Source organism: Camelus bactrianus, chromosome X (assembly GCF_048773025.1).
Source record: "Camelus bactrianus isolate YW-2024 breed Bactrian camel chromosome X, ASM4877302v1, whole genome shotgun sequence".
Classification (NCBI taxonomy): Eukaryota; Metazoa; Chordata; class Mammalia; order Artiodactyla; family Camelidae; genus Camelus; species Camelus bactrianus.
Genome location: NC_133575.1, coordinates 56,895,011 through 56,904,454, shown reverse-complemented (window position 1 = coordinate 56,904,454; position 9,444 = coordinate 56,895,011). Strand labels below are relative to the sequence as shown.

The window sequence follows — 9,444 nt, the reverse complement described above, 5'->3', positions numbered from 1 at the left end:
AGTTTCATGGCTTTGTGTTGTGCTTCTGCAACTAGATTGTATCGTCCTTAGCTATTCAATCACTCCTTTGTTCTCCTCCCTCCCCCACTTCCCCTACTCCACCCCGCCCTCCAGCGCCTTTGCACAATCTATGCAGAGTTTACCATTTAGGAGTAAACCTGAATTTCTTTTAATCTTAGAATTGCATACGTAGTATATATGACTGTCCACAGATTTATTTAGACGGGGTAGCGGCGGGGGGGCATTATGTTAAATACACACATGTTTTTTAAAGACCCATCCTTGTAGAAACGTTAAAATGGGGTGGGGTAGGGAGCGAGGGCGGAGGCGGAGAGGGGATATACGTCTCAGGATACAGGAAATACGGAAAGAGCGAAACCGGGAGGAAGTTCAGTGCCTGGAGGGGATCCGCCGCCATCTCAGGTCTTTTGGCCTCGCCGGGGTCCACCAGAGAGAGCTGTCGCCCGGATCCTATAATCCTTATGGGGGATCAGCCTTGTACCTCCGGGAGATCCACGCTCCCAGCTGGAAACACGCGGGAAACTAAACCTCCAAAAAAGCGCTGCCTCCTAGCTCCACGGTGGGATTATCCAGAAGGAACCCCCAACGGAGGTAGTACCCCTCTCCCTTCGGCACCTCCTCCTGCATCACCGGGCCTGAAGTCGCACCCACCTCCTCCAGAGAAGTAGTACAATATACTTCTCCCACCCCAAACCAGGTCAGATGCTTTCTTTCTCATGTGGGACATCCAGGCCCTATGAAACTTAATTATGTGTTTTCCCAAATCTCCTTCTCCCTTTTCCTATTCTCTCCACGATTTCAAAATTGAAGAAACAACATACAGGCATTTAATAGCGTTTTCACAAAATATGCTTGGATGAATTTATGGATATTTAATAATAATAAGTAATTATTTTAATATATTAGCTTTGATAATCTTGGTTATATTTTTAAGAAATACACTTAAATCTTTTGATATGCTTGAAAGTAATTCATTGGGGCCCAGGCAAGGGGTACAAGCAAAATTTGCATGAGTTGATAATTGTTAAAGCTGGGTGATGTATACATGAGGATTCATTAAACTGTTCTTGCTACTTTTGTGTATATTTGAACTTTCTATTCAAAAAATGCTTGGTTCAAGATCAGTAACAACCTTGTGTTGAAGGGTGAATTCTTATGGCTAGCACTGCGCTAAGAGTGTTGTGAGCCTTCAGAAGTGTGTGTTTCTTTGTGTATAGCAGGAGAATTTAATGAGTAAAAAAAGTTGCAATATACTAAGTTAAACCCAAGCGCCATAATGTTTGCTAGTTAAGGTATTTAGGAAGCATGCAGAATGGACCAAGTTATTCTGTCTGGAAGTAATCGTGAGCCATCAAAGAAGAGGGTAACTTTGGGTGGGCCTTAAAGGGCGAGTGACATCTGCCTTGTGGAAGGGGAGGGAATGCTTTTTCAGACCTAGCGATTTCCAGAACAAAAGACCCAAGACAGGCTTGTTCTAGGAAAAGCTTGGCTGTAACTGAATCTATGAGAAGGACTAGAGGGTGAAATAGAGTGTTGCAGGGCCTGAATGCTGTGCTAAGGAGTATGCAGTTTAATCCATAAGCAGTGACAACCATTGAAGATTTTCAAGAAAGTGATGTATTTTACTATCAGAGAAACAATCTTCTGTTTACATGAGCTTATAGAAGGCAAAAAATAAAATAAAATATGGCCCAAACCTCACAGATTCTTGTAATCCAAAGGAAACAGGGCATCCTTTCTTCATTCATAAAATAAACCTTTAAGGAACCCTTACAATGGATTAGGCATTGTGTTGGGAGCTGTAGGGGATGGATAACCAAAGCACAGTGCCTGGAACACAGTAGGAGTCAAACATATTTGAATAAATTAAGTCAATAAATGATAGGATAACAGTGGCAACTGAAGGGGTTCTGGACTTAGGGCTTGGTGGTAGTGCATAGAAAAAGAATGAGCTCTGTTGCGTTTGAAAGCATCACCTGGTCATTCCTTACAGCCTGATTTTCCTCAACTTTACCTCTCTGTCCAAAGGGGTAGAGTGGTAGGAGGTGAGGGGAGACCATAAGGATAGCAGTGCTCAAATAGAAAACAAAGGAGGTTGTATAGGGCTAGAAGTGCAAGAGCTATGTAATTGCCTCCAGTGATTCAAAACATTGAAAACTAATTATAGAAAACATTTACTGAATATCTTTATGTGCCAGACACTGTTATAAAATGCTTCCCAGAGTCTATACTTTTAATTGCTATGCAATAGATCCCTTCTAATACTATCTATCTAACTGTTTTTCAGGAATTTACAGTTGAAAAGGGGATATGGTAGAGCATAAAGACTTGAGCAGGTCAGGGGAAAGAGATGAAGAGTAGCAGAAGAAATAATTTCACCTTATTTTACTATTTTTCAGTCTTTGAAGGATTGCAATATGACTCCATTTCCTTGATGCATTCATAAAATAGTTCACTCAGCGAAGACAATGAAGATTATTGACAATGCTACCCTGCTTTTACTGATGTCCTGCACTGGGAAGTTGTGATTTTTAAGGTAATTTTACCAAAAACTTATTAAGGGAGGAGGAGGAATAAGAGTTAATTATGACACATTAAATATAACTAACCAAACAAAAACCAAAAAGCTAGAAACAAATGATAAACTTGAAACGATTTTCTTCATTACATGAAACCATATATACCATATAATAATAATGTAATATATAAGCTCTTTTGTTAGATTCACTCCTAATTACCTTATAGTTTCTGTTGTTACTGTGAAGTGTATCTTTTGAACCACATTTTCAGATTATTGCTGCTAAATGGGAACATGATTGATATTTTTACGTACTGTTTTTATATGCTGTAATATTTCTGGATTCTATTTGTTCTAATAATTTGTATATTCTCTGGATTATCTGTTATTTAATTATATTGTGAATAATGGCAGTTTCTTCCTTTCCAATATTTATTTGTTTAATTTGTCTTACTCTGTTAGCTAGGATCTTCAGTACAGCAAGAAATAGTAGCAGTGATAGAGGATTTCTTTGTCTTGCTCCTGAATTTATAAGGGAATTCTACAAATGTTTCACCGTTTTTAGTAGATTTTCTTTTTCAGGTTAAGGAACTTCCTTTCTATTCTTAGTTTGCTGAGAGCTTTTATCATAAAAGAGTATGGAGTTTTTTCTCCAGATACTTTGTATCTGCTGCCATGATCTTCTGTGGTTTTTTCTCCATTAATATGACTTTATGACTGTGTGATAAATTATATAAATTATAATAATCGATTTTCTAATATATTTCCTGCTTTTGGTTTCATCAGGCCTCACCACTGAATATTTTGTCTCCTATTTTAAAATTTTTTCCTTTTTTATTTTAATTTCCTTCTTTACTGTCTTTTTGTTTGCTCTTTTTCTAATTTATTTAGGCCATTAGCTCAGTAATTTAAAATTCTTTATAGGTTTTTTTTTTTTTGGTGGGGGGAGGTAATTAGGTTTATTTATTTATTTATACTTTTTGAGAGAGGTATTGGAGATTGAACCCAGGACCTCATGCATGCGAGGCACACGCTCTACCACTGAGCTATACCCTCCCCCCTAGCTCAGTAATTTTAAATCTTCTTTTCTAAAATAAGAATTTATAACTATTAATTTTCCACTATGTACCACTTTAAAAGAATTTCACAGATTTTTATATGTGGTTTTTTTATTATTCAATTATTATTTTCTAATTTCTCTTATGATTTCTTTTTTGACTCATGAGTTATTTGTTCTTTTAAATTTATAAACATATGGGTCTCCTTTTTAAAAAATCATATTGTAAAATAATTAATCTATAGTTAAGCTTCATCTTATTTTCTGCTTTAAAATGTTTAATGTTTTTTTATTCTTCTGGTAACAGAAAGCAAAATTATACACTGGCTCCTCATCCCAATAGATTTAAGCACTATAAATCTTTTTCTTTCATTAAATATGTAAATACATAAAACACATTACATATAATGCATAATATAAATACATAATAAATACAGTACATAATAAATATAATACATATAATACATAAATACATTAAATACATAAAAACTGTGATTATGCTATTCAGTGAAGGAGTTACTGCTGATATTTATACTTGTGTTTTTAAACTTTTTATTTTGATCTAATCCTACATTTAAAAAAATTGTAAGAATATTCCAAAGAACTCCCATATACCCTTTATGCAGATTCACCAATTACCGTTTTGCCATATTTGCTTTATCACTGTCTATCTTCTGTTTCTGTTTCTCCCTTCCCTTTTTTCTCCTCCTCCTTCACCAACCCTCCTCCTCTTCTCTCTCCCTCTGAACTATTTGAGAGTAACATACAGACATCATGCTCCTTTACCTGGAAATACTTAAGTGTATGTTTCCTCAGAATGGTGCCTTTCTCTTACATAACCTCAGTACATGTGTCAAAATAGAAATTTGATGTTGTTCCATTTTTTTGTTTCATAAACCTTTATTGTCAAGATTATCCACTCAATCACTGAAAAAGGGTTGAGTTTGGAAGAACATGTATTTCAAATGGGCAATGTAAGCTCTATTAAAGTTCCTTTTTTCTTCCAGCTTTATTGAAATACATTTGATATATAATGTAAGTTTAAAGAATACAGTGTGATGATTCGCTACATGTATATATTACAAAATGATTACCCACACTAATAAAGCTAGTTAACACATCTGTCATGTCACATAATTACTATTTTTTTGTGTGTGGTGAGAACTTTTAAGATTACTCTCTTAGCAACTTGTAAGTATATAATACAAAATTGTTAACTACAGTCATAGCTATATATAGTATTAACTACACTATATAGTTATGTAACTATATATACCATTACTATAATATTAACTATAGTATAATGTACATCATGCTGTACATTAGATCCTCAGAATTTAATCATGTTACAACTGAAAGTTTATACCCTTTGACCACTTTCACCCGTTTCCCCTACCCTCTCACCCCTGGAAACCATCAGTCTACTCTCTTTCTGAGAGTTCAGTTTTTTTTTTTTTTTTTCCCAGATTCCTTGTGTAAGTGAGAGCATACAGTATTTGTCTTTCTCTGTCTCACTTATTTCATTTAGCCTGATGCCCTCCAGGTTTATCCATTAGGTCAGAAATGATAGGATTTCCTTCTTTTTGTAGTGGAATAGCATTCCATTGTATATATTCACCGCATTCTCTTTGTCCATTCATCTGTCAGTAGTCAGATTGTTTCCCCGTCTTGATTATTGTAAACAATGATGCAGTGAACATAGGGGTTGTGGATCTCTTTGAGATAGTGATTTCATTTCCTTCAGATACATACTCAGAAGTGGAATTGCTGGATCATATGGTAGTCCTATTTTTAATTATTTGAGGAACTTCCATACTGTTTTCCATAATAGATAGTTCAGTTTACATTCCCATCAAGGAATGTGCAAGCATTCCCTTTTCTCTATATCCTTGCCAGCACTTATTTCCTGTTTTTGTTAATACCTGGGATTTTTTTTTATTTGCATTTCCCTGATCATTAGTGATGTTGAGCAGCTTTTCATGTACCTGTTGATAAGTGTCCTTGGAAAAATGTATATTCAGTTATTTTTGAATTGGATTGTTTTTCTGCTATTTGAGTTGCATGAATTCCTTGTGTATTTTGGATATTAATTTCATATCAGATATGTGGTTTTAAAATATTTTCTCCCATTCCACAGGTTGGTTTTTCATTTTGTTGATCATGTCTTTTGCTTTGCAGAAGCTTTTTAGTTTGATGTAGCCCCATTTGTTTATTTTTTGTTTTTGTTGTTTGTGCTTTGGGTGTCATGTCCATAAAATCATTGCAAAGACCAATGTCAAGAAGCTTTTCCCTGTATTTTCTTATAGGAATTTTATAATTTCAGGTCCTTACCTTTAAGTCTTTAATCCATTTTGAACTAATTTTTGCAAGTGGTATAAGATTGGGCTCCAGTTTCATTCTTTTTCATGGTGAGTGTTCGGTTTTCTCAGCATTATGTATGAAATAGACTATCTTTTCTCCATGGAATATTCTTGACTCCCTGCATATGCAGGGGTTTTATTCTGGGCTCTCGATTCTGTTCTGTGGTCTGTGTGTCTGTTTTTAATGCCAGTATCTGCCAGCATCATATTTTTTGATTATTATAGCTTAGTAGTATATGAAATTGGTGTTCCAATATTATTATCTAGGCCATGTTCCAATTTGACCAATTTGCCCCAATAATGTCTTTTATAACTATTTTATTTTCTTAGTTAAAATTTCAGTCTAGGATGATGCATTGCATTTAGTTCTCATTGTCTCTTCTGTTTTCTTTAATCTATAAGAGTTCAGCCTTTCTTTGTCTCTCATGACATTGACAATTTAAAATAATACAGGACAGTTATTTTGTAGATTGTTCCTAAATTTAAATTTGTGTTCCAGTTCCTCATAATTATATTTAGATTATGCATTTTGGCAGGCATGTCAGAGAAGTAATTTTGTATTGTTCTCAGGGCATCATATCAGGGGCACATAATGCTGATTTGATCCCTTAAAAGTAATGTTAACCTTGATTACTTGGTTAAGATGATGTTTGCTAGATTAATCCACTCAAAAGTTTCATTTTCCTCTTGTAGTTTGTAATTTCGCTGGGGGTACTTTGAAACTGTAAATATACTAAAATCCACTGGTTTTAATATCCATTGATAAATTCTTAACTGAATCAGTTAATTGCTGTGATGGCTGCAAAATGGTTATTTTCAAAACCATCATCATTTTTACTACATCTATTAATTTGTATTCTACTTCAAGGAAGAGCTTTTTCTCTCTCCATGTATTTGTTCATTTATTTATATTAGTTTAGGCACATAGATTTTTACTTTATTTCATGAATGTGCTGTTGCTATCATCAATTTGATACTCAAATTGTCCCATTGGCAGCCCATTCAAGCTGGCCTCTATGTCCATTTGACATATTACCATCATTCTTTGATACATACTTTGACTTCAATATTTCCTTACTTTTTTACTTTCAGGGTTGTCTTGTTTTTCCTGCCTCATTGACCATTTCTCTATGTATCTCTGGTACCTTTTAGTGGCAGAGGGTATTTAGGAACCAAGACATGGGTACATGGCTATTTTTTAGCTCTACATTTTGTTATTCTTTTCCATTTAATTGCACTTAGTACAGACAGTGTGGTTTACATGATATTACTTAGTATTTGTTGAGATTTGCTTTATGTTCTAGAGAACATGATCAGTTTATAAGTGTTTCATGTGTGCCTGAAAATATTTTGTATATTCTAATTGTTGCATGGAGGGTTCTACGAATGTCCATTAAACTTGTTAATTGTGTTGTTTATTTTCTATATCACAATTAATTTTGTTTGCTGGATTTATCAATTATTGAAAGAGTTAGATTCAGAATGATTGTGGATTTGTCAGATCCTTGTAGTTTTATAAATTTTTGCTTTATATATTTAAGGCTTTATTATTTGTACATACAAGTCTAAAATAGATGCACCTTTTATCATTCTTAGTTACTCATTTGGGTTTTTTTGCATTTGAAGTCTTTTGTCCTTTTGTCTGATAGACTTTCCTTTGTTTGGATGGTACTTCTTTTTTCTATCCTTTTACTTAGTTAATTTCTTTTTTTTTTTCTTCCTTTTATTTTTCAGAAAATGTTCTGCCAGAAAAAAGTGAATGCATTGATTAACTTCTGAATTTACCAGCAGGATTTATTATTATAATTAAGGAAAAGGTTTATACCTCCAAACATTATTTCTTTCACCAATTGTTTATTTTATGAAACTTCAATTCTTCAGTAAAGTCAAAAGATATTCTTCATGTAGATCCATCAGTTGTTTATTTTGCTACATATGTTTATCTCTCTATAAATATGTAAATATATATACATATATATATACACACATGCACACTTTTTTGCTTAACGATTTAGAAGTAACTTGTAGATATCATGACACTTCAGCCTTAAATGCTTCAGTGTGTATCTCTTAAGAACAAGGGCATTACTGTTATCACACTCAGAAAAATTCAGCATTGATACAATTATCTAATATATTGTTCATATCAAAGTTCCCCAATTGTCCTAACAATAACCTTTATATCTTTTTATCTGTTTTGATCCAGGATCCAGTCAAGGATCATGCACTACATTTAGTTGTCATGACCCTTTAGTCATTTAAAATCTAGAATAGCACTGTCCCATCCTTTTCTTTTAGTTTTTCATAACATTAGCATTTCTGACAAGCCCAAGCAGTTGTCTTACATACATCCCACAATCTGAACTTGCCTGTTTTCCCCAGGCTAATTTGAGCATTTTTAGTAAGAAGACTATACATGTGATGCTGTGTCTTTGCTATTGCATCACATGAGGAGGCACAAAATGCCAGTTGGTCCCATTCATTACTGATGATGCTAAGTTTGTTGACTTTGTTTAAAGACTTTTTAAATAGCAATTTTAAGTTTACGGTACAACTGAGAGGAAGGTACAGAGATTTCCCATATGCCCCCTGCCCCTACATGTGCTTAGCCTTTTCCATTATCAATATCCCATACCAGAGTGGTACATTTTTTACAGCTGATGAACCTACATTGACACATCTTTATCACCCAAAGTCCATCATTATATTGTTCACTCTTGAAAAGTATACATTCTTGGTGTTATACATTCTATGAGTTTGGACAAATGTATAATGACATGTATTCATCACTGTGATATCATACAGAGTATTTTCACTGCCTTGAAAATCCTCTGTGCTCCACCTATTTATCCCTATTCCTCAACCTCTGGCAACCACTGATCTTTTTACTGTCTCCATAGTTTTGCCTTTTCTAGAATGTTCTATAGTTGGAATCATATAGTATGTAACCTTTTCAAATTGGCCTCTTTCCCATAGTAATATGCATTTATAGTTCCTCCATATCTTTTCATGGCCTGATAGTTCTTTTTTTTTCAGTGCTGAATAACATTCCATTGTCTGGATGTACCAGTTTATTTATCCTTCACTTACTGAAGAACATACTGGTTGCATCTAAGTTTTCACAAGTATGAATGAAGTTGCTATAAACAGCAGTGTGCAGGTTTTTCTGTGGACATAGGCTTTCAACTCCTTTGGATAAGTATCAAGAAGCATGATTGCTTATATTTGCGTTTTTATAGTTATAATTATGTTTATCTACATATACACATATACATATACATCATGCATACATATATACACACATATATATTTTTTGGAACCATTTGATGGTAAGATGCCTCATGACTCCTAACTTTTTCAGTATGTGTTTCCTAAGGACCTTTTTCATTTTTCACCAATTTTGCCAATAAATGTCATTTAGATCAAAAAAAGAAAGAAAAGAAGATCTGGTCCAGGATCTAATCCAGAATCATTTAGCTGTCATGTCT

The 9,444-nt window shown here is 34.1% G+C and overlaps 1 long non-coding RNA gene across 1 annotated transcript in view; it reads left to right on the top strand.

Moving 5' to 3' along the window:
• Positions 1-358: 358 nt before the first annotated feature.
• The window catches only part of LOC105071607 (negative regulator of P-body association), a 208,331-nt gene continuing 199,245 nt past the window's right edge, over positions 359-9,444 (top strand). Inside the window, exons 1-2 of the long non-coding RNA XR_012504766.1 lie at positions 359-718; positions 2,421-2,557. This is a non-coding gene — a long non-coding RNA (negative regulator of P-body association). The remainder of the gene's footprint in view (positions 719-2,420; positions 2,558-9,444) is intronic.